At 43.0% G+C, this 26502-nt stretch overlaps 1 protein-coding gene across 8 annotated transcripts in view; it reads left to right on the top strand.

The window, feature by feature from the left end:
• The first annotated feature begins 7048 nt into the window (after positions 1-7048).
• The window catches only part of ADGRF5 (adhesion G protein-coupled receptor F5), a 128589-nt gene continuing 109135 nt past the window's right edge, over positions 7049-26502 (top strand). For 2 of the 8 annotated variants that reach the window (XM_049893763.1, XM_049893709.1), the window contains exon 1: positions 7049-7487. The gene's annotated coding sequence lies outside the window, so the exon portion shown is untranslated. The remainder of the gene's footprint in view (positions 7488-26502) is intronic. The other 6 variants (XM_049893753.1, XM_049893696.1, XM_049893742.1 and 3 more) reach the window with 6 other exon arrangements.

The raw sequence follows: 26502 nt of genomic DNA, 5'->3' as shown, positions 1-26502 counted from the left end.
AATCTGAGCGCCCCATAGTCGTTTTCTTAGGGTTTTATACTATTTTTGTCTCTTTATCTGTCTCTATTAACATTTAAAAGCCAGGACAAGACCCCTCCTAGGAAGACTTTCCTTGGCTTAAGGTTTAATTACCAAGTTAGAGATTTTATCAGGTTAGGACTTTATCAAGTTAAGGACTTCATCAAATCAAAGACCCCTGCAAAGATCATTTCCTTGGCTTAGAGTTTAACTATGTAGGGACCATCTTATTGAGGAATGTCACCACCCCTTGTCTCTTCCTTTGTTGGGATTGTCTTATTGAGGAATGTCACCACTCCCTGCCTCTTCCTCTTCCCTAGTGCAAGCTCTCCCTCTCCCCCTTACAACTAGAATGATATCCCCAAAACATCCATCTAGCCACTGAAGGAATTTCCCAGGTGGTGCAAACTGTTAAGCACTCAACTGCCAGCTGAATGGCTGGCAGTTGGCTCCCACCCAGGCACACCTCAGAAGACAGGCCTAGCACTCTGCTTCCTAAAGGTCACAGCCTTGAAAACCTTATGGAGCAGTTCTACTCTGCACACGTGGGGTCACCATGAGTCGGAATCAACTGAACAGCATCTAACAACAACCCCCTGTAGTTAGACCAGTACTTTCTCAAACATCACACTTCAATATAAAAATTTTTGTTATCCAACCTTATTGATTCTATGCATAGTTTTATTTCTGTGCCTATTTTTCTTCGCATATGAACAATTAAACGGGTAGTTTTGGATTGTTTTAGAAATGCACTGGTTCAGATATTTAGTTATTCTGTCTTTCATTTATCCATCAGTATTTACCTCAGAGACAAAATGTTACTCTATATATTCTTAAAACATAGCTCGGTTACCTGGAGCAAGTTTCATAACCTCTCCGAGCTTTAGTTCCCTATCAAATATGGAAATACTTATACCCAGTTTTCAGAGTTACAGGCAGCCCCCAGATTACCAATGAGTGCCTTTTCTAAACCTGTCTTTAAGTCGAATTTGTGAATTTAAGTCGGAACACTTAGGTATGGTTCATATCTAACGTCATTCAGTCAAATGTTTGCTTTAGTATATAGTGTACCTTTTTATGCATAAAACATTAAAGAAACACTTCCAGACACACTAAAACATCTTTAACATAATAATACAATAATAATAATAATGTTTTGATACACATCACAAAGTAGCGCTTGTTTGTTATTACAAACCGTTGTATTACAGTCATGCATTGTTTAAGGTCCACTATACATTCTGTGAAATAGGACGTTATGTAAATTGGACATTGTGTTAACATGCCTAAAGCGAGAGCAATAGCATTCATTTAGTTTCCACCTTCCTGTTGTCTAATAACCTTTTGTTCACTTCCAAACTGATACTTCTCCTTGGCCTCTTGTTGCTGCTATCACCAGCAATGGCTTTGCTGTGTTCGGGAGCCATGATGCACTTCAAGGTAAAATTTTCTAAAGAAAATTAAACAGAGATAACGCTACATCAAGAGATTGTCCTTTGCAAGATTTGATACTGCTCCCCACAAGTCAAAACATACACTGTTATATTGCAAACTTTTTATTTGTAAGTAGGGAAAGGTCACGTTAACATAATGTTAGGAAGTATGGTACAGTACATACATGAGCCAGTAACTTAGGTATTTATTATGACCATCAAGACATATTTATTGTAGGTGATATATATATCCCGTACCATTATATACTTGGCAGCACAATTGCTTTGTATATAAGAGACATGAGATACACGTGTTGCATGCTGGAAGCTGTTGCGTTCACTCCGTCTGGTTGTGTCTGCTAAGTCCCATTCTCCAGTCGGGATTTGTGAACTCTGTTAGAACCTTATAGGACCACTGACGTATATGCGGTTGAACATTGCTGGGAAAATTACTGTTCCTGTGACAAGAAACGACAGTGTATTAAGGCAGAGAGAACAAAAATCATCCCCTGGGAATGACCCGAAACATTAGCTTTAGGACCATTTCCACGGTGATAAACCAAAGGAAGTGATTTCAGTCTGAGTGTAAGGGTGCAGTCCACTCAAGAAGCCTATTCTCCCTACGTTTTTAAAAAGAGATGGGAGTACCTCACATCATTTCCTAAGATGTTCAGTGTTTACTAAATACATCTACTAACTTGTTTGTTGTTGTTAGGTGCCGGCAAGTCAGTTCCGACTCATAGTGACCGTATAGGACAGAGTAGAACTGCCCTGTAGGATTTCCAAGGAGCAGCTGGTGGATTTGAACTGCTGATCTTTATGTTAGCAGCTGAGTTCTTAACCATTACACTACCAGGCTCCATCTAGTAACTTAGTACTTGGAGCTCCCAAAGTGACACAATGTGTGCTTAAGGATTGTTTTGATGTGAGCAATTATTTCTGGCATCCTTTATTAGAGAAGAGCCATTAAATCTATTCAGAAGGGCTTGGTGGAAGAAGGAAAGCAAGTTAATTTTGTGCTGGGGCCAAGGCTAAGTATAGAACCAAAAATAAAAAACCAAATAAACCCATTGCTGTCAAGTCAATTCCAAATCATAGTGACCCTATAGGACAGAGTAGAATTGCCCCATAGAGTTTCCAAGGAGCACCTGGTGGATTTGAACTGCTGACCTTTTGGTTAGCAGCTGTAGCTCTTAATCACTATGCCACCAGGGTTTCCAAATACAGAGGAGCAGAGGAATTAAGCTGGAGAGTCAGGCTTGGGGAGGACTGGGGGCTTTGAATGACAATCTAAGGAGTGAAGCCTCTTGATAGGCAGTGTGTGTGCAGCACACGAGTCATAGAAAGGTGGAAGGGGATCTGCAGCAGGGGCTTCTGGGAAGGGTGGAGAATTGAACTAGTCCCAGCATTGTACATGTTGGTGTGGCAGCAGAAATGCCTCATGGGAGCAATTGAGGGTGTGGAAACCCTGCAAGACCTATATCACCAGGAGTCCATGACATTACCTCAGTGATGTCTCCTGGGCAGTGAGGTGATTTCCCTTGGTCTCGTCTTAAAGAAAGGTCCCTGGGTGGCACAAGCAGTTTGTACTGGACCACCAACCTGAAGATTGGCAGTTCAAACCCATCTAGCAGCACCGTGGAAGAATGGCCTGGCAATCTGCTTTCGTAAAGATTACAGCCAAGAAAAGTCTATGGAGCAGTTCCATTCTCTAACACATGGGGTCACCATGAGTTGGAATTGACTCAGCAGCAACAAGTTTGGTTTCTTGATTTTCATCTCTAGAGAGGCACAATCTCATTTTGTTTATTTGCTTCCTTATCTGAGAGGTTGAATGGCCAAGCTGGGAGTGAAGATGACAAGAGGGCCATTACTTGCCTAATATGAAGATCAGAGGTTAGAGAAACGACATTTCCCACAAAGCCGCAGCTTCCTCTTCCAATCCTTTAACTAAAGAAAAAAAGAATTTTTTTTCTAGTGCATTCTCAATCCACACTTGTTTATTGCTAAAACTCTGCACCAAACCAACAAAAAAAGCAAGACTTGTACTCTGATGCAGAATGCCTAAGTTTAGTATTAAAAACAAGTTCCTCTTGATATCATCAAAGTAAAATGATCTCTTCTTCAAATTCCCAAAGACACGGAATTTTTTAAAACAAGTTGTCTTTGGAAATGTTCAGATATATTCACTGAGGTTTGAAACATTCTCTGTGGATTATTCGCTCCTGGGTGGAGCAAATGGTTAATGCACTCAGCTGTTAACTGAAAGGTTGGAGGTTCAAGTCCACCCAGAGGTGCCGCAAAAGAAAGACCTGGCAATTGGCCCGGAAAAAGCAACCCTTCGAAACTCTATGGAGCACAGCTCTACTCTGACACCCATGGGGTCGCCAGGAGTCAAAGTCGACTTGAGAGCGACTGGTTTGATTTGTTGTCCGGTGAACTACATTAACAGACGTGGTGGGTGGAGGATACAGATGTGTCAGGGGAGGCAGTGACAGCCCCCTGCACGCAGGGCACCCTGGAAAGAAAACATCAGTGCCAATCCTGAAGGGAACTCCGGTGACACAGTTTTCATTTCACATGGAGGAAAACAGCAAATCCAAGGAAGAGCCAGGAATAGTACTGTCATTTCATCAAGGACTGAAGGTAATTATAGCCTTCTCTAGAATCCTTCCGAAATCAATGTTTTTCTACCACTGGCCTGGGTGGATGTAAGAGGAAAAAAAAGATGGGTTTAATCTGTGATTCAACATGTCTATGTCTCTATTTTTTTTTAAATAATATTTTAATGACTTTGCTTTTTCTTTCTAAAAAAGTTAAACCACAGGGGAAAAAAAATCTGTACTACATGCCACTCAGAATTAATGTATTGCTACTTTGCCTTCCCCCCGCCCCCCCCATATTAGAGACATAGAATAAAATGAAAAATGTGTTCATGCCTGCTTAGTCCTGTTCCCTACCTTCCCTGTCCTGGGACCATCACTATCAAGAATTTGGTGTGTATCCTTTCAGCCCATGTTTTTGTTTCTATTTTCCTAAATACGTATGTATCCACAAACACATTCTATTGTGTATTTTTTCATTATATATCATTGTGTGCTTTCCTGCAGCTGCTTTTTTTCACTAACTTTTTTCTTCACTTTCCTTTTGTACTGATACATGTAGATAGTTCATAATCCTACAATAAAACCAAAATTGCCTTATCCATTTTCCTATTGTTACATGTGTTTCTTTGATTCTAAACTATCATCAACAGTGTTGCATTTGAATATTTTCATATTTTCTCCTTGAAAGCTTGGAGAAGAATTTCTCTAGAATAAATACAGTGACCAGAAATGGAAAATTTAACTCTCCTGGACATTGTAAAATTGCTCTCCAAAGTGGCTTTTAAAATGCTCCAGGCTCCAAGCAAAACATTGGGGTTAGTTTCTGTGTTGTAACAGCAGCACTGTGCTGTTGCTCCTACACTCGCTTCTGCTTTTAGACTTGTAGAAAACACAGGATCAGTCATCGGTAAGCATAAGAAAAGTGCTGGAAGTCAGGTAGAAACACAGAGCCTGTCTTTGGAGTGCCGCTTCCAAATGAAACGCTGATTGCAGATAGTGGCTGTCATGGATAGAATTGTGTCCCCCCAAAATATCTATCAACTTGGCTCGGTCATGATTTCCAGGATTGTGTGATTGTCTACCATTTTGTCATCCGATGTGATTTCCCTGTGTGTTGTAAATCCTATCACTGTGATGTAATGAATGGATTAGTGGCAGTTACATCGACGAGGTCTACAATATTTGATAGTGTCTTAAGCCAATCTCTTTTGAGATATAAAAGAGAGAAGCAAGCAGAGAGACATGGGGACCTCATACCACCAAGAAAGTAGTGCTAGGAGCAGAGCACGTCCTTTGGACCTGAGGTTCCTGCACTGAGATGCTCCCAGAGCAATAGAAGACTGATGACGAGGACCTTCCTCCAGAGCTGACAGAGAGAGAAAGCCTTCCCCTGGAGCCAGCACCTGAATTCAGACTTCTAGCCTACCGGGCTCTGAGAAAATAAACTTCTCTTTGTTAAAGCCATCTGCTTGTGATATTTGTTATAGCGGCACTAGATGACCAAGATGGTGGCTTTCCTTTCTCTGCCCCTAGCCCACTGTTTTCTAATCTTTGCTCTAACTTTGTACTTCTTCCCATCTCTCCCTTCTAAGACTCTTCTCTTTTTCTTCCTCCCACGTTCCTCCTTTCCTCCCTACGCTCTAATTTAGCATCCTTTTCTCTTTCTCTCTCTCTCTGTCTCTCGTTCTCATTCTCTCTCCTCACCTATAACCACTTTCCATTTTTCTTCATCCTTTCTAACTTTAGTCCTCATTCTTGTAGACATACTTAAGACTTCATTTGCTGAACAGAGTTTATTGTCTACTCATAATACAGTCTCTGTTGGAATGGAGGGGAACAGCACATCACGAACCATGGCATCTTAATCATGAACAACAACACTACAATATTGCCTGTGAAATTGCTTTACATTGTTTGCCAGAGTTTAAACTGTAAAACATAACAACAATCATATGTTTTCCTCTGAGCCATATATTTTCCCTTTCCCAAAAGGTGATAACTGTAATTAATAAATACTGGGTGGGGTTTTACTCCTATTATATGAGTTGGGATTGACTTGACGGCAACGGGTTTTGACTCCTACTAACACTAAACTTACACAAGTCATGCCCTGCCAGGTCCTAGGTCTGAGGGATATAATACTGAAACAGATACTGTCCATGACCTTACTGTCTGTCCCTCTGTCTTCTGCTGGGTATTAGCTAATCTTTCCTCCAGTTTCTGTTGAGTCGATTCCAATTCATGGTGACCCCATGTGTGTCAGAGTAGAACTGTGCTGCAAAGGGTTCCAATAGCTGTGATCTTTTAGAAGTAGATCACCAGGTCTTACCTTCAAAGCACCAGCTGGGTAGACTGGAAACTCTGACCTTTCTTTTAGTAGCCAAGAGCTTAACCATTTGCACTACCCAGTGACTCATGTTATTGTTATTGTGTGCCGTCAAGTTGATTCTGACTTACAGCGACCCTATAGGACAGAGTAGAACTGCCCTACAGGGTTTCCTAGGCTGTAATCTTCGTGAGGGCAGGTCTCCAGGTCTTTTCTCTTGCCGAGCCACTGGTGGGTTCCAACCTCAGATCCTTCAGTTGGTAGCTGCACACTTAACCATTGTACCACCAGGGTTCCTGCCAAGGACTCCTAGCCTTCAGATAATTCTTAAATTTAGGGTGAAATAACCTGAGGACTTCAGGAGCTGTTGCAAGATTAGAAACAGAAAAAGCTGAAGAGCTTATCCAAAGATAAAGCAGAGAGGGTCTTCCCCTAGGCTAGAGCACAGACACCTGTGGGGCCTGTTCTGAGCTGCCTCTCACTGGCTACTCTGGAACATGACACCTGGACTGCAGCCAGAATATGCTTCAGTTCAGTGGAAGTGGGTGAGGACATTCTTGACTTTTGCAGAGTCAAACACTTGGAGAAACTTCAGGAAGAAAGTACTTGGTAGAAGATAAAGCAAGCTGGTCCATCAGCTCTCTGCCTATTGCCCTGCTTGTTCTGGTTTTCATGGTTCTTAGCATGTTTATTCTTTTCTTTCTAGTGACCAAAGGACAAGTGCAGATTTCTTATTTCCTCTAGGGAGTTGGAGAGAGGCATCAGGCACAAAATACAGGAAATCATGTGGAGAGGATCTCGTATTTATGGTGGTTCCCACATCACTTCACTTCCCTCTGCCTCCGCCCCCACCTCCAGCCACACATAATCTCCCAGCCTTTTCCTGTAGCACAGAACAGAAGGCAGGTCTCCTCTGCTCCCTGAGATCTGGAGGCCTGTGTCAGCCCCGAGGATCTGAAGTCAGGCCTGGTGAAACCCTCCGCCCTCAGCTGTGTGATTGAATGGGATTCACGTCACATAAGATTCACCTTACCTAAGACGTTTTTGGGGAAGACCTTCATAAAGGATTGAATTTCAGGAGCCTGCCAACTACAGAAGAGAAAGGTGGGTGCCTGCATTCTTTTTGCTTTGCTTGTCGAATGTGAATCAAGGTGCTTTGAAGTAGATGTGTGTGTCTATATGGATTCTACTTGGCTGCAGGTTTTCAACCTGTGTCTTGTTGAGATTTACTGACTTACAAGACTGTGAGGAAAATTAGTGAGACGGGAGATGGGATTTGAGTTTTCTGAGCCTTGTACATCTTTGGATAAAGAAGACCAACTGACGTAATACATAGAACATGAAGTCAATTCTTGCTTCTGTAGGAGGGCAAATTTTATTAGAAGTAGTATTTTTTCGGCTTCTATATTAAGGAAAAAAGTTTACCGGCTGCCTTTTCCTTCAGCAACACAGACCCCTCCCATGAGATTTGTTGTTGTGGTGGTTTATTTTTAGTTTTCTTCCAGCTAAAGATTCCTAGAGTTGATGGAATTGTCTAACAGAAATAGCAACAGGGCTTTCTAGTTTAGGGGACTTGTGAGTTGTAAGAGAACAAGCACTTTGTTCAGGGATCTGGGTGGCTTCCATGTTATTTTCAAGACTTTGCTATGAAACAGTTACTGTTCATGAGGTTCCCTGAAATTAAATGCAAGTAGTGACAATGTGTGCCAAGTGACAGCTGAGCGGCTGACCTGATTTACTCTTGTCTGGCAGTCGTCTAAAGGGAGATGCCCATCCCTTACCTGGCTGCTTTTGTCAGTCACTGCTGGGTTTCAGGATAATGTACTGTGGTGTCAACTGAGACCAGGAGAGGGACCAAGGCTTAATCAAATACCCGCCCACCCCCCACAAAAAAAATACCAAATCGGTTGCTGTCGAGTCGATTCCAACTCATAGCGACCCTGTAGGACAAAGTAGAACTGCCCCATAGAGTTTCCAGGGAGCGCCTGGTGGATTTGAACTGCTGACCTTTTGGTTAGCAGCCATAGCTCTTAACCACTACGCCACCAGGGTTTCCCTTAATCAAATAACACCACGTATTTCTGTTTTTTTTTTTTTTTTTTTGCCTCTTATGTTCCTATTATTTCATTTTGTCTTCAGCCAGTCTTTTTTTTTTTTATGTTCCTATTATTTCATTTTGTCTTCAGCCAGTCTTTGCTCCAGGAGAAATATTTTATATTGACTTCGTGGAATCTCAGCTAATTTATACCTATTTACCGAGCATTTGGAAACCCTGGTGGCATAGTGGTTAAGAGCTATGGCTGCTAACCAAAAGGTCAGCAGTTCGAATCCACCAGATGCTCCTTGGAAACTCTATGGGGCAGTTCTACTCTGTCCTATAGGGTCTCTGTGAGTTGGAATCGACTCGATGGCAATGGTTTTTTTTTTTTTTTTTTTTGGTTATTGAGGATTTACTGTTCTTTCCTGGCTTACTTCTTTCTGATGCTCATAATTTTTGCCCCTTACATATTTTACCTCGACAAAGTTTCTCTCCATTCTACCCTCCATTTCCTGCCACAGGGTGCTTGGGAAAATGTAATTCTGGTAACGTAACTCTCCACAATGACTATTTCAGTGGCACCCCATTGCTTCAGCCTTGCTGTTTAAAGTCCCTGGCAGCTTGTTACCAAGAAACCAAACCAAACCCATTGCCGCCGAGCAGAATCCTACTCATAGCAACCCTAAAGGACAGAGTAGAACTGCCCTATAGGGTTTCCAAGGAGCAGCTGGTGGAGTCATACTGCCGACCTTTTGGCTAGCAGCCTGAGCTCTTAACCACTGCACCACCAGGGCCACTGGGAGCTTGTTAGAGATGCAAATTCTCGATCCCCTCCCCAGACTTACTGAATCTGCATTTTAACCAGGTCCCTGGATGATTCACTTGCACATTAAAATTTGAGAAGCACTGGCTTAAGGAAAGTAGAGAAGACCTTCAAGGTTTGGTCCTTATCTTTCCATCCAGCTCTAAAGCCCACCTATGTCTATGTGTGCTGTTCTCGCTCCCTGGGATACTTTCACTCATCTTCTCTACCCAGTTACCCATTTCACTCTGACTTGTTGCCCTTCCTTCCCCCTCGTCCAGCCCACCTCCTACTAAGTGCCCCTCAAGCCTGTGATTTTTATGCTGCTCCGTGAAATGCTTCTCTCATAGCACTTGGCACATCGAATGATGACTGCTATGTTACTTCCATCCTTGAGAAGTTATTTGTCTTTTTTTCTGAATCCATAGTACTTGGAACAATGGCACATAGCTTGTGCTCAAACGATATTTGTTGAATTGATGAATGAAATGTATACATTGTTTGAAGAACCCAAGATAGCTACCAAGTCGAGCCCTTTAGTTAAATTTAAGGTTTTCCTGGTAGATACCAAGGAGATTGCCAATCTGTATAACATTTTCCCACACCCTTCTTTCTGAGGCCTTGCTGGACTCATTTATTCGCTACATATTTTGAGTGCCTACTACAAGCAACTGTTAAGTGCTCTGCTGGTAACCAAAAGATCAGTGGTTCCAACTCACCAGCCACCCTGCAGGAGAAAGACCTGGTGATCTGCTTCCATAAAGATTACAGCCTAGAAAACCCTATGAGACAGTCCTGCTGTGTCACATGGGGTCACTATGAGTCGGAACCGATTTGACAGCACCCAACAACAACAGCAACAACAACTATGTGCCAAGTCTTTTAGAATCTATTTTTGTATGCCTTTGTGGAAGCCTCTTCCATTAGGTGTTTCCCTATGAGTGCCCCTCATTCTCCACCACTCCAATTCAGAGACTTACTCATTTTTCAGCAAATATGTACTGAACACCTCTCACATTCCAGGCACTGTGCTCCATACTAAGTATACATCAGTAAAGGACAAAGACGTTAGTCCTGTCTCCATGCATGTCCCCATCTTGAGGACTTACTTTTTACCATCCTCTACCCTGCCGCTGCCTACAAAACCATTAAGGGAAACTGAGAGAAGCCTGACACCTAGTAAATGTTGGCACATCTGAATAAAGGCATTGGGAGTTTGAAGGCACTGTGATTTAGTAGAAAGAAGCCGGACTATAATTTGGGACCCTAAGTTTAGACCTGAACCTGCAACTCATTTGCAACGTGACCTTGGGGAGGATCACATCTTCTCTGAACCTTGATTTTCTCAAGTGGTGAACAAGACAGAAACCTGCAGGGATGACATGCCCCTGCCTTCATAGAGTATACAGAGAAGACAGTATCTGGGGCCTCTGACACTCACATTCTCTCCTGCTACATGATTATTTGAAGGGCAGTGGTCTGTAGTTCTCTGTATCCAGCTGGCAAAGAGACCTTAAAGGAGTGCTTTCATGACTATGTCCATATTCTCAGCCATAGACTTCAGCGTTGTTCTTTGGCACCTTCCGTAAAACACGGTGTGGCAATGCCCCTAGGGAGCAGTGATCTGCAGCTTAGAGGAATCCAGTCGGCCCTGGTTGTTGGTGTAGAGCTCATGTGAAGTAGGGCAGTTGGGAGGGAGGCAGCAGCATCCTCACACATACATCTGTGCTTTGGGAAAGCAGCCAGTAGGAGAGAAGAAAATAGCTCCACCAAGAAGTGCAGGAAAAAACTAGAAGCCTATAAACATACAGCCAGCCCCTTATATGGACCTTCACTGTTTCCTTTTCCACCTAAAGATTTGTGTCTTCACCAGGTATCACCTAGAAACAGGGGCAGGTAACACAGTAAACCAGGTAAGCATGGCTTCACTTGTGCTTACTTACTGATTCTTGCAGTGAACAATTCCACACTTGCCTCTGTCAAGGACTGTAAATTTGGAAAGGGCTTTGATTCTGTAGGAAGGTGCCGTGGGGTTGGGGGAGAGACAGATGCTAGTCACATCTTGAAGCAGAATATTTGATGTGGTGAAAAAATGTGAAATCTTTCACTACGGATGATCTGGTAAGCAAGGTAAGCACGTGCTTACCTTGCCTATTGGATAGTCTGCCCCTGCCTAGAAACAAATGCTGGGGCAGGCGCAGTACCATTTGCCCCAAGCTTTGCACTCCTGAGGTATGCATGGACAACTGGGAGAAAAATGCAAAAGCAAAAAAGCTTTCTATTTGTTCTCCAGGGAGAGTGGTGGTTCAGTAATAGAATTCTCTCCTTCTATGCAGGAGACCTGGGTTTGATTCCTGACCAGCTTACCTCACGCACACCCACCAACCGTCTGTCAGTGTAGGCTTGCATGCGGCTATGCTGCTGAACAGCTTTCAGCAGAGCTTCCAGACTAAGACAGACCAGGAAAAAAGACTTGGTGATCTATGTCTGAAAAATCAGCCAGTGAAAGTCCTGTGGGTCACAATGGCCCAATCCTACTGCACATGGGCCACCATAAGTTGAGGGTCTACTTAATAGCAGCTGACAACATTTGTTTTCCAGACACAACCACCAGACTTAGGCTGAAGCAAACCACGTAGGCATGGTCAAGGACCCACTCTTTCTCTCTTGAGCCTACTTGTCTTCCTCTCCATTGTTCACAGCTTCTAAATGAAATCACTCCCGCGCGTTCTGGATTCCTTCTTGCTTCCGGCTGCTCCCGTGTCTATTTGCCTCTGTACTTCCTGCACGCCCACCTTGTCTACAGCTGCCTTTCAGCAGCTGAGGTGTTTTCTACTGGTCATTTCCTAGCTCCTCAAACTAACATTAATCTTCATTAATAAGCACAAGTTGTAACACAAAAGGGATCTTAAACGGGAGGAGAGGTCCCTAGTGGCCTGCCACAGATCCCTGCTGCATCTGAAATTAACATTGGCTAAATCTGGATCAACAGTTCTTTTTTAATCAATTACTCAGAGGCTAAAAAGAGGCAAAACTGGTTTTGAAGCCCCTATCTGTCACTTCCTTGAACAAGTAATTGTATCTTGCTGAGTCTTAGTTTTATATCTGAAAATGTGGATAATACCTAGCACACAAAGTTGTAGAGAAGATTACTTAGCTAAAGTGCCTATATATTGTCTCAAAAATATGCTCAATTTTGAAAGAGGAGGTTGGTCAAGATGGTGAAAATGAGAAAATTATTATTTATAGGATAGTTGATGGAGCCAGGGGGCCTTTTTTTTTATATGAATAAATAAATGAATAATTTTTTTTATTGTGCATTAAGTGAAAGTTTACACATCAAGTCAGTCTCTCATACAAAAATTTATATACACCTTGCTATGTACTCCTAGCTACTCTCCCCCTAATGAGAAAAAACACTCCTCCTCCCCACCCTGTATTCTCCATGTCCATTCAGCCAGCTCCTGTCCCCCTCTGCCGTCTCCTCTCCTCTCCAGACAGGAGATGTCCACATAGGCTCCTGTGTCTACATGAGCCAAGAAACTCACTCCTCACCAGTATCATTTTCTATCCTATAAAAAAAATAGTCCAGTCCAATCCCTGTCCGAAGAATTGGCTTTGGGAATGGCTCCAGTCTTGGGCTAACAGAAGGTCCAGGGACCATGACTTCCGGGGTCCTTCTAGTTTCAGTCAGACCATTAAGTCTGGTCTTTTTACAAGAATTTGAGGTCTGCATCCCACTGTTCTCCTGTTCTTGGGGATTCTCTGTTGCATTCCCCCAGGGGGCCTTTTGAAGTAAGAAGGATGTCTTCAAATATTTAAAGATTGCTCTACGTGAGAAGTAGGTCCCTGAGTGGCACAAACAGTTTGCACTTGATCACTAATCTAAAGGTTGGCAGTTCAAACCCAACCAGAGGTGCCGTGAAAGGAAGATCCAGTGATCTGCTTCCATAAAGATTACACCCAAGAAAACCCTAGAGGAGCTCTACTTTATAAGGTATACACACACACACACAATAATAATAAAAAGTGCAAAAAAACGTGGGGATGCCATAAGTCAAAATTGACTTGATGCTAATGGGGTTTGGTGGGTTTTTTTTTTTTTTTTTTCTGTGTGGGAAAAGAGAAGGCCAATTGAGGATTAGTGAGTGGAAATTATAGGGTAACAGGTTTCAGCTCAATGTGCAGAAGGATTTACCCACCATAAGAATTGTGTAGCAGTGGGTGAGCAGCCTGTGGCATGGGGAACACCCTGTTCTGGGCAGCATTCCAGCACTCTGGAAGATCAGTGGTCAGGGTGTTCCCAAAGGGATGCCTGTGTTGGGTAGAGCCCAGATGATAACCTCCCGGCTTCCTCTGCACTCACAGTTACCTTGGGCCTCATGATGTAAGTGTTCTAATCCAAGCCACAGAATGTAAGTCTCCAGAAAAAATTATCAGACTGGAGAGTGACCATAGCTGACATTTTGCTACAATAATTTTAAAATATTGTCTTTGCAATAACAGTAGCGTTAGGTTGGACTTCCGGGAAAAAGCAAAAAAAAAAAAAAAACAAGAACAATGAGGGGGGATAAGTTACTCCAAACCACTCTTCTTGGGTTCTTCTTTAACTAGATTGTGGGTCACTTCTAGTGCTGCAGACACATTCCTATTTGATGGGAAACTGCCACATTTTGGTACATTTTCAGACAAACGAGTCAGGCAAGTAGCAGCAACTCTCAGAGATCCATCCCAGGTCTGTGATGTTTCTGTAATATGAAACACCACAACATCGACATGTAGTCTTAGCCACTTCAGACATATAATAAAGAAAAGGTGCAAAATAAATGGTGCTCCCATGCCCTGCATTGCAGGGACTATGAGTGTGATCTTGACTTCCGGCGGAAGGAGAGCTGGCTGGAGCTTTCTGCCTGCTCTGAGTGAAGTTCACCAGCCATTGCCTTCCACATATCTTTCTTTTTCTGTAAAGTGATCAGAAACCAGAAACCAAACCCATTGCGGTTGAGTTGATTCTGACTCACAGCGACACTATAGGCCAGAGTGGAACTGCCCCATGGGGTTCCCAAGGCTGTTTATCTTTAGGGAAGCAGACTACCATATCTGTCTTCTGCGGAGCGGCTGGTGGATTCAAACTACCAACCTTTTGGTTAGCAGCCGAGTGCTTAACCACTGCACAACCAAGGCTCCTAAATAATGACCTCTCGGCCAGCTGACCTGGAGACTTACAGAAGGAAAGGGGACTGTAGCTTAGGTGGGCCCTACAGATACCATCCACTACTCCAGGCTGCCCCAGGGTTCTCTGCTAATACTTTTCTCTCGCAGGGGCTCTGGAGAACTGACTGATGTTTGAAAAACTAGTTGGCCTGGTGGTTTGGGGCCCTCACATTTTCTTTGCAGATGTATGTGCAACATCGAAGCATGCTTTAGCTTTCTTTGATCTTGCTTCAAAATCCTTATGTACAAAGAAGCAATCCTTTCCACAGAAATGGATGTTGGCAAATGCTACGTTTTGTCAAATCAAAACCAAGCCCTGATATATTTTTTTATCTAAATTTACATAGGCTTCTTTTAAAAAAAAAATTTTTTTTTTAATTCCTTTGAAATATAATCAACTGTGCAGGGCAAAATTACAGAAACCTGTGCAAACCAGTAGGTTTATTTTTAGGTGCACGTAGACCTCCCAACATAGCAAAGCAACTATCTAATGTCCAAACTCTGGCCCTGGGAATTTCCGCCAACAAGGCCGAGTTTCCGCACATTGTTACAGTACAAAGGGAAGAGGGAGGCAGAGCTGAGGGCTCATGGTAACCCTGACTAGACTGACACCTGGGACCTGTCATCACCTCTGTCTCCGTGGTCCAGGGTGTGGAGGTCAAGATGGAGGTTGCCCTCCAGCTCTGGGCAGATGCAAATGAGTTAACATGTATGATGATTTCATCTAAAAATATCCCAGAAACCAGTACTGGCATTTCAAAAATAAAGGCTCATCTTTCTATTTGTAGTCCAGGATCCAAACTTTGAAGTGGATTCTGGCTTAGTCCTGAAAGAGAGTAGCATGTAAGCATCCTGGCTTGGTTTGCAATCCATAAACCAGTAAAAACCAGTTACCATCCAGTTGCTTTCAACTCATGGCGACCCCCTGTGTGTCAGAGCAGAACTGTGCTGCATGGGGTTTTCAGTGACTGATTTTTGGGAAGTACATTGCCAGGCCTTTCTTTTGAGGTATCTCTGGGTGCTCTCAAAATGCCAACCTTTTGGTTAGCAGCTGAGCGTGTTAACTGCACCACTCAGGGATTGCAATTAATAAAGGGCTTGTTAAGAATATCACTGTAAGGAAAAGTAAAAATGCCAAGTACATGCAGTTCAGAACACACACCCGCATACACGCATGAGAGCAGGTATCACCTGGACCATCCAGAACTTCGCTATTATCCTAGTCCGGTTTCTGATCCCGGATTTATTTATCTACCAAAAGGATCGAACAGAGCCCACCTCCTATCAGCCAGATATTTTTGGGATAAATAAGTTATAATATTACAAACATACTGACCCAGACTAGACTTTTACTTAAGATTTTGCATTTTGGTCCTAACATGCTTCGAGCTCCTTGCAATAAATTCCTATTAAAAAAAAAAAAGAAAACTACCGTCAAGCCCCCAGTTTTGTTGTTCTTGTTGCAGAAACAAAAACAAACAAACCCAGTTTGTGATTTAATTTTTACACAGTATAGTTGAGTTTTTCATGCCTTTGTCAAGCTCTCATCACCCCTAGGGGAGAAAACTGCATTATTACTCAGGCTGTAATGCTCAGGGGGAATGGTCGGTGACGAAATGAACAAATGAACATTCACAGTTCTTTCGAGAAGGTTGGCCAGGAGGGGAAAAGAAAGACAGAAGAATAGCTGGAAGGAAATGTGGGGTCCAGAGAAGAACTGGTGTTTCTGTTATTTTAAGATGAGAAGAACCGGGGACCATAATTAAATGATAGTGGGAAATACTTCATAGGAGGGGAGTACAGTGAGGTCATTGGGAGGGTAGGGTGGGATGAGAGCAGAACGTCAGGTCGGAACCGGTGAGTATCAGGTCTCCAGACATCAGCCTGCACACACCCTGTGCTGGGTCTGTGATCTGCAATCCAGTTGTCCCCTGACCCCCGCCCCCCATTCCCTGCACAATCAAAGACCCAAGAGGCATGGGGGACCTGCACGTACAAACTCTAGCCCCTAGCAGGGACAGGATTGATGGGCTCTGCCAGCAGGTGGACGTCCAGGCCCCCTCCAGGTCCACAGATGCAGGAAAAGGCATTCTGGCCCTTTGGTGAAAATGCGAGAATGTTAGTAAAAATGCCTTTATGGATTGTTTTGTTTGCACGTGTTTATTATCAGACACCCCTCAGGGGTTCACAGGGCAGGTTGTGAATGTCCGAAGTAGGACATGGGAATTTCCTTCCACAAAGGCTGTGCTTCCGCTCTTTGTTACTCCTCAAAGAACAAATGGAAGCATTACTAGAGAGCCTTACTTAACCCTTCCCCTATCTATGGCTCCCGCATCCCCACATCACAGAACAAGCAGGCTTCCAGCCATCTAGATGCCAAAAGAGTTTTGGGCTTGGATTATGTGTGTGCGCATGTGTGGGTGTGTGCATGTGTGTGTACGTGTGTGTGTGTCAGTGGAGAGGAGATAGGTAATAAAACTTAAAAATTTGTCATTTTAAAAGGTTTTCATTTAATGACATCACATTTAGCCAGTCTCTGTTCAGACCAGGTATTATTCCTTCTTTATTATAATATGTGTTCCCACTAAAAGCGCTGGCCCGATTTCAGCTCTCTCTGTCCAGGGCAGGGTTGTGCTAGAGTTATAGTTGCATTTCCCCTTTAGAGGGGGAATGATTAAAGCAGGGGCATGATGAGTTGAAAGATCTTTCTGTCAACCAAGAGTTACTTATTGAGCATGTTCCACATGACTGAACTCTGCTGGGGGCTGGAAGAAAGCAGAAGCCCGGCGCAGAACAACATACGTACACACACGCACACATACTCATGTCTTCTAAGTGAGGGTGTGAAGAAGTCAGATGACTCTGTGGTCTGGGACCAGGAAAGAGCAGAAGAGGGACATGAGCCCTCATCTAGCCTGGGAGTCTACAGATATCCCCAGACACATTTGCAAGATGTCTCTCTCCGTTCTCCTCAAATCTCCAACCACCAGCATAGACAAATGTGTGTACACACACATGCACATACACTTGTGCACATACACACACACATGCACACCTCACACTCAGGAGACAACATTGCCCTCACAGAAGAAATAACTCCCTTGCCTCTCACCACCAGCTCTGCACAAGTATCTGCTTCAACATCTACTTCTTTCTCCTCTTGTCCTGCCCTCCTGTCTCAGAAGAAGAAGTGGCCTGTCCCCTGCAGTCTGGGGCTCTGCTGTCATCCCGCCCTGCCCTCCCAATGACCTCACTACACTCCCCTCCTATGGAGTATTTCCCACTATCATTTAATTATGCCCCCGGGTTCTTCTCATCTTAAAATAATAGGAACACCAGTTCTCCTCTGGACCCCACATTTCCTTCCAGCTATTCTTCCATCTTTCTTTTCCCCTCCTGGCCAACCTTCTCGAAAGAACTGTGAATGTTCATTTGTTCATTTCATCACCGACCATTCCCCCTGCAAACCACTCTATTCTGTCTCCCTGTTATGCCCAGTGCCATAGTGAATGACCTTGGCCAAGATTCTCAATGATTTCTGTGGCCCAAATTCAGCTCATTTCATCTGTGATAGCATTTGACAGTGTTGACTATGACCTCTTCTAGTCTTGTCCTTGCCTCTGGGACACGTGGCTTCCCTCCTACTTCTCCTACTATACCTTCTCGATTTCCTGTGCAGGTTCCTTTCCCTCTGCTCTTTCCTCGGTTTCCCGATGGTGAGGACCTGGGCCACCTTCCCTTCTCCATCTCTGTAGTCTTCCTGCTGTAGCTCATCCCTCTGTCTAGAGTTGTCTTTCCTCTCTTCTCTGTCAAGTAAACTATTTATCCTCCGAAACCAAAAACCCATGGCCATTGAGTTGATTCTGACTCATAGCAACCCCATAGGATTTCCAAGGCTATAAATCGCCACGGAAGAAGACGGCCACATCTTTCTCCTGTGGAACCACTGCTGGTTTCGAACCACTGACCTTTCGGTTAGCAGTTGATCACTTCAACCACTTTTATCCTCCAAAACCCACTGTAAATGTCGCCATGTTATGTTACTTTGAAGCCTTCTAGTTTTTGCATATCCCCCCCCACCCATCCCTATGCAAAACTTACCTCCTTTTTAGGGGCCCTCATAGTATTTTTTTCCCAAGCTTCCATTGTAGTGTTTTTTGAATTTCTGTTTTCAGTAATTGCTCACCTGTGTTCCTGTCTTAGGAGGTAGGGTGCACATCTTATTCATCTTTTTATTCCTAGCACCTAGCACAGTCCCTGGCACATTAGGTTTTCAATCAATGTTTGATTAAATAACTAGAAGTATAAAAATGTTATTTAACAAATGACAGACTTTTGGGGCAATCCTTTTTTTTTTTATCCCTGAACTGAAATAACATTTTATATTCTATTTGGGTTGGAAGTGTTAGTAACTTTTTAAGTTTTTTTTTTTCAACTACTCATGTTTAGATTACTCACAAATTTTGACCTTTTCTCAAAATTGAAATCATTGACACAATGCTTAACACTTCCTACTTGAGTTTTCAATCCTTGTATAAAAGCAGAAATGAATGACAACTTGGACTTCATGCTGTATTTCAATTTCCACCCAAGGAGATCTTCTGAATACATCATGAATATGTCACGAATGACAGTCTGTTTCCCTACACCTGAAGTGGGGTTGCCACGGCATGGCAAAATTAATATTTTGTCGAGGTCACCACTTCACCATGGATGATCGGGTTGCATAAATTTTCCACGGCAGCACCTGCAGACCTGGTCTGCTCTGACTTCTCTACAGGGATTGATTGGCCATCTTGTCCAAGGAACAATTGTGGTGACCATGGGAGAATGAGGCTGAGCACTGACTCAGTACAGAACCCACCCAACCTCCTGGATCTGGGGAGGTATGGGTGGAGGGGAGATGCAGGGAGGGGTAGAAGAAGCAATACAGCAGAATCCATATTTTTAACCATCATCTTAGATGATTATTCCAAAGTTTGATGCCAGTAACCAGTAACCAGTTGCCTTTGAGAAAATTCCAACTCATGGCATCCCCATGTGTGTCAGAGTAGAACTGTACTCCACAGGATTTTCAGTGGCTGACTTTTTGGAAGTATGTCACCAGGCCTTTCTTTTGAGGCATCTCTGGGTAGACTTGAACCACAAACCTTTCAGTTATCAGCTGAGCCCATTAACCATTTGCACCATTCAGGGGGTGGGTCTTTGAGGACAAGGCCAGAGCCTCACCAAATCCTGGTGCATCCTTTTTTGGACTATGAAGAGAAAATATGTAAGCTGCTGTTTTTTAACTCTCATGTCTTTAAATTTATATTTTTGGTTTTTGTAATGATGTTTTTTTATATATTAGTAGAATGAGATGTGAATGACATAAAAGCTGGAGACGCAAAGCAGGGTTTACCCAAGTGAGGTCCAGAGACTACCAGTAGACAAACTGGTTGGAGTGCTTGTTAAAATGCAGAGTCCCAGGCTATTGAATGGGAACCTGTATCTGGGGAGGTATGGGTGGAGGGGAGCTGCAGGGAGGGGTAGAAGAAGCAATACAGCAGAATCCATATTTTTAACCATCATCTTAGATGATTATTCCAAAATTTGATGCACATTACATCATGCAGAAGTAGCAATATTTAGCAGTTATCTACCAGCTTGGGTTTATACTTTTCTAAAAAGAAAGGTTTAAAGAGCCCCTCCCTACATTCCTCTGGGTAAATGAAAGCATTTGCAATCTGGGCCCATCTTCTCGAGGACATCCATCTTGCTGAATTTATAACCCTTGTCTGGTCCACACATTTGGGAGAGAATCTTATACTGACTGCTTTGTGCCACCTTTTGCACCATCATGCATTTAAGTTTTCATTCGTTTATGACTCAACAGCTTGTCTTGGAGCACAATATAGTATAATGGCAAGAGCTGGGTTTGGGGTTCAGATTCTGCCTCAATTTCTTGAATTTGTTTAACCTTTAACCTAGGCAGTTTTAAAACAAGGCTTAGCAAGCTACTTAACCTGGCTGAGCCTCCTTCCCTCAAATGGGAGTAGCCCACTAGTTCACAGATGGTTGTGAGAATTAAGTGACATTGTGCATAAAAAGTACTCAGCACAGACTCTGTGATGGAGCTGGCTCTCAATAAGAGACCGCAATAGGTAATAACCACGGTAGTGTCATCGGCATCAACAACAGTAACAAAATTCACGAATGATTTATTTCTTTATAGCACCTAAGACAGTGTCTGCACAAAATAGGTGTTCAGAAAAATTTGCCTAGTGAATATTTAGTGATTTATTTGTAGGAAGAAGAAGATTTTGTAAATATAAGTATGTAACCAAATTGCTAGCATAATTGGACACATGGCTAGAGTTTGAGCCTGAGTTGCTCTTGATAAAACTAGTAACTTTCTGCAAAATCATCTACTTTCCCACATGTCAGAAGTTCTGTTTACATTATCAGGCAATTCTTCCTTTTGCTTGTATGTTTACATTTCACATATGATGTTAATTACTAAATCCAGAAGGTTTTTTTTTTTTTCTCTTTTGTCCTCGAGACCCACATTAAGTCAATAATTTCATAATGACAACTTTCAGGAACATACAGAACTTATTTACTGTAAATAATAATAAAATAAGACCCCAAACTAAGGAACTGGCTACTATTTCCTATGTTGTGTTTTAGCCCAGTTATGTTGTGTTTTAGCCCAGTTTTGTTTTTAACCGCAAGCACTAAACCACCAAATCACAACACTTTCTACACACACACACACACACACACACACATACACACACACACACACACTTCTAATGGTTACTAACTTGGCATCTTAGTTGTAGAGTTGTAGAGGAGTGGACCAAAAAAAGAGAAAGAGAAGGAGAAAAGAAAAAGCAATATTATCAGCCTAGAGAATAATAAGCAGATGTAGAGAGAGAAATAATATGAATAAAAGAAAACTGACATATGTGGATGCTTTCTACTGCAGAAGCATCATCATAGGGCCCCATGGTCCTTGTTTGTTGTTAGCACTGAGGCCTCAAAACTCACCAGGCTCTGCTCTAAGCATTTGATGTAGATTTCCTCACTTCATGCATGTAACAATTCTATGAGATAACCCCACCACCATCTGCATTTTACAGACAAGAAAAGTGAGACACAGAGAGGTTAAGTAACTTGCCCAAACTCACACAGCTAGGAAGTGTTAGAACTAGGATTCAAACCCAGGCAGTCTGGTGTCATGTCCCACTCTCTTAACCTCTTATAACCTCTAACAACAGCTCTAACAATTTGCCACTGCAAGGATTCGTGCATCACAAACACTGAGCACCTGTGCCCACTCTGTGCCTGACACTGTATTAGGTGCACAACAAACAAGCTCTAGTGCTCAGAGTGTGTGGTGGAGGCATCATAGGCAGTGGAAGGGACCGTAAATAGATAACTATAGTTCAGTGCAGTAAGTGCTTAGCCATACAGACGTGGTGGGCAGGGTGAGCGTGCACACATGACCACCAGTTAACCAGTTGCTGTCGCGTCGTTTCTGATTCATGGTGATCCCATGTTTGTCTGAGTAGAACTGTGCTCCGTAGGGCTTTCCATTTGTGCTAGCCAGGGACTCCATACACACACAACTAGAGGGAGTCAAAGACGGTTTCTTGCTGAAATTGACCTTGAGCTAGGTTTTCAAGGATAGTGGGAGGTAGCCAAGTGAAAATGGAGGAAGTTCCAGGCAAAGGTCAGGAGAACACAGTGCTTTCAAGGCATGAAGGGGATTCAGGGAGGGGAGTGTAAGATGGGAGGGAAGGAGTGGGGAGAGGGGAAGCTGGGTGTGTAGCCCTAATGATGCAGGGCTTTAGCTGAAGATAATTGTATCTTTTCGGGAAAGAGAGACTCCCCATGGGCTAACCCAGCAGTTCATCTACTACCAGTGTTTCTCTAAAGGCATGCAGAGGTTCTGCTTAACTTCCCTAAGGCTGGGGACCAGGCACCAATATTTCGTAAAAGTGAGAACCATTGTGGTAAATAATGGAAAGCCTGGAGGCATAGTGGTTAAGTGCTACAGCTGCTAACCAAAAGGTCTGCAGTTAGAATCCACCAGGTGCTCCTTGAAAACCCTGTGGGGGCAGTTCTACTCTGTCCTATAGGGTCACTGAGAGTCGGGATCGACTTGACGGCAACAGGTTTGGTTTGGTTTTATATCTCGGTGGTGATTAAAATTTAGTACTGATCATAATCACCAGCAGAGCTTGTTAAAACCCTGATTGCTGGGCCCCACCCCCTGGAGTTTTGGATTCTGAAGACCTGGAATGGGCTCCAGAGTTTGCATTTCTAACAGGTCTCCAGGTGGTGCTGATGCTGCTGGTCTGGGGACCCCACTTTGAGAACCACTCCTATGTCTACTGATCAGAATTTCTCAGTGGAAGCCAGAAACTTGGCCAAAATTCTTGGAGTGATTCTCATACCTTGCTAAGATTTGAATATTCCTGGGAGGAAGAATCACTAAATCCATATGTTCTTTATTATGCTGCTACTTAACTTTTAAGTATATGAGAAAGTTCAACACAAATATTCCCTAAATTCTGACTCTGAATGATCAAAAGAGTCCTTGACAAGTGCAAATCGTTAACTTGCTTAACTGCTAACAGAAAGTTTGGAGGTTTGAGTCTACCCAGAGGTGCCTCAGAAGAAAGGCCTGGCTATCTACTTCCCCCAAAACCAAGCCATTGAAAGCCCTACGGAGTGCAGTTTACTCTGACACACATAGGATCATTATGAGTCGGAGTTGACTCCATTGCAACTGGGTAAGTGGTCAAATGCAGTAATTTGTAGGGTCCTTTGGAATTTTAAAAATCAGTCTTTTGAAACTTTGTTTGCAAAGCAGGAAGTCATGTGTTGCCCAGAGCAAACACTTAAGTCAAGAGTTTGCCCCTTTGGAGGGCTTTAGAGGTATGGCTTTTGAGCAAGTTTCTCTATATTTTACAACAGTTTGAGCATGAGTCTTTATGGAAAGGGCTATGAATGTGGGAAGTGAGGTCTCTGTCTCTGAGTGTGGCCAACTCTGAGGCTAAAATCAACCCTGAAGTCCGTGGTTTCCTCCTTGGAAGGTACGAATGGATTCTTTGGATAAGAAAATTCAAAATTACCATGCACAAGTGGGAAAGGGAGGATTGAAAGGATGAACGGGGAAGAAAGGAGTCTGTTTGCTTATTTTTTCCTTTGCTTAATGTATGTATGTGTATATATGTGTGTGTGTGTGCGCGCTTGTGCGTGTATGTGTATATATGTACACACACATATATACATACATATATATTTATGTCATGGTCACAAACTAAATTCTCACAACAAAGATTTAGGATAAAAGGATGGATGTGAAATGTAGCAAGTGGCCAAATTAACAATCTTAACACAAGTTACTGAAAAATCAAAGTACGGCCCCGAGGAGCTGAAATAATTACAATCCATAAGAAAACAAGTTTCTGTGAGGGTTTTAGAAAAAAGACCCAAAACCAAACCCACTGCTGTCAAGTGGATTCCGACTCATAGCGACCTTCTAGGACAGGGTAGAACTGCCCTATGTGGTTTCCAAGGAGCGGCTGGTGGATTTGCACTGCTGACCTTTTGGTTAGCAGCCAGCTCTTAATCACTGCACCACAAGGGCTCCGTGAGGGTTTTATAGCATTATAAATTAAATTAAAATGCAAATGCAATTCAGAATGTCTAGAAACATCTAGAAATCCCCATTCAAAGAAATTCAATTCATTGTCTATATTCTACAGAAGAAATAGCCTAAATATGTCTCAAGAGTTTTTAATACAACATCTGTGAAATAGATTTGTTGACGTTCTCCATTCCATATCCTCACAGCTGAAATTCAACCTTCACTGAAAGTCACTTTTGAGTTTTAAAACAATGAGCTAGGTCAAAGAGAAGTTACTAAAAATAATTAGAATTAACAGTGATTGTATAAAAGAAGGAAACAAACAGAAAACTACTTTCATTCAGCCCAAGAAACAGTCAGCTTTTATTAACCCACTCTTTTCCCTTATTTGTTTAATTTTCACACAGGGATTTTAGTTAAAGTTCTCCAAATACACCAATTTGGTTGTCTGTTTACTATGCACCTCTACAAGCCTATTGCGTAGCCACTGCCCTCCCCTGGCCCGGTACCCCCTCCCCACCTTTGGGCCCATCTTGGTTCAAACCCCAGCTTCAACCGTGAGCACACCTCAGTCCAGAATCCCTAAGCCTGGCCACGCAACTGACTGTGTTTTTTTTTTTTTAAAAAAAGAGTCCCACCCCTGCAGGTAGAAGAGAATCACTCATTAAAGGGAAAGCAATGAGTTTCTATAGGGTCGCTATGAATTGGAATCGACCTGTCGGCAACGAGTTTGGTTTGGTTTTAATGAGTTTCTGAGACATTTGCTTTGAAAGGATGGGAAAGTAAGGTAAGTTTTGGGCAAAGGAGACGGTTGCCTGTGAAGCATTTTGTCATAGAACCTGCATGGTGGTTTCCAGGACAGTGTTTTTCAGAGTTTAGTTTGCACAGGAGTACTTGGGTAGCTTGGTAATAATGAAGATTCCAGAACTCCACCCCAAAACTCTGGACAGAAAGTCAAAGGCAAGACAAAGTCCCATTTAGTGGACACCTCATAGGCTTATAAGAACCCTACCCATGAAAATCATTACAACCTGGGGTCCAAGGCACTAACCCTCATCCACAAGACTCCCCCTCATATGACAAGAAAAGCCAGAGTGACAGGTGGTCTCCAAGGTTTCATCAATGGCTTTGTTGCTGTAGTTAGCTGCTGTTGAGTCAGCCCCCAACTCATGGCGACCCCATGCACCATGGGATCAGACCATTGTGATCCACAGGGTTTTCACTGGCTGATTTTTTTTTTTTTAAGTAGAGCACCAGGCCTTTCTTCCCAGTCTGTCTTAGTCTGGAAGCTCTGCTGAAACCTGTTCAGCATCATAGCAACACACAAGCCTCCTCCATTGACAAATGAGTGATAGCTGTGCTTGAGGTGCGTTGGCCGGGAATCAAACTCTCCCACATGGAAGGTGAGAACTCTACCACTGAACCACTACTGCCTTTCATCAGTGGTTTAGGGGACAACTAACTGCAGGTGGTTTCCTCTACCAGGTCCTCAGTTTCCTTTTTGACAGGAGCCCCAAAAGTTGCTTATTCACACTGGCTTCTTAAATGCTTGACAGGGCAAAAGGATACAGAAATCAACAAGTGCTGCTTGCATCAAGGATTAGGGAAATGTGGGAGGGAGGCTCTTATACTCAGCTCCGACTTTCTGCTTATGACATGGCAGGTGGTGAGGTCTAAGGCTAGGAGAAAGACAGGGGAAGAGAGAACGACTCTTTAAAAAACATCTAGAACATCGTTCTTCTTCTAGCAATGAATTTGCAGAGTAAATATTGGAATTTGTTCTTCAGGCTTCCCAAAGTTAAAGAGCATACATGCTTTCCAAACATACAAAATTTAACTGTAAATCATATTTATTCATAAGCTATATTTAATAGAAAACATTTCTGGCTATTGATACCTCTTCATATTGCCTAGGAACTAGGATGGTAACAGCTGGAGGGCACTTTGCTTGGAAGAGTTAAACATACCTTTGAAGGTAGTAGCTGTGATGGGCTTGAACTGCTCTGCTTAATACAGATAAGAAAAATGGGGCATGCAGAGGAAAACCCAAAAGCATGAGAGCTGAGCCAGTGAGGCTGGGTAGGGGTGGGGTGAGGATCAGAAAAAGGGTCTTCAATACCATGGAAGAAAGAGGGACTTGATGTTCCCCTCCACACACTCACTTTCTCTCTCACACATACACGCACACACATACACACACACAGAGGCTCCTTATTGTTCCTCCTCTGCTTTATTTTTCCTCATAACACTCTTGTTCATCTGATATATAGCTTATTTATTTGTGTGTTCATTGTCCATATCACTACATCAGTCAAGGTTCTGGCAGAAAAGAAATGACACACGCAAAGGAAAGGCTAACTGTGGGTTGGGCAAAGAGGGGACTGGCAGAATTAGGAAGCCATCATCTTCTCTTGGGCAAAAT

The sequence above is a fragment of the Elephas maximus genome, chromosome 1 (assembly GCF_024166365.1).
Source record: "Elephas maximus indicus isolate mEleMax1 chromosome 1, mEleMax1 primary haplotype, whole genome shotgun sequence".
Classification (NCBI taxonomy): Eukaryota; Metazoa; Chordata; class Mammalia; order Proboscidea; family Elephantidae; genus Elephas; species Elephas maximus.
This window is presented reverse-complemented; position numbering and strand designations above follow the sequence as displayed.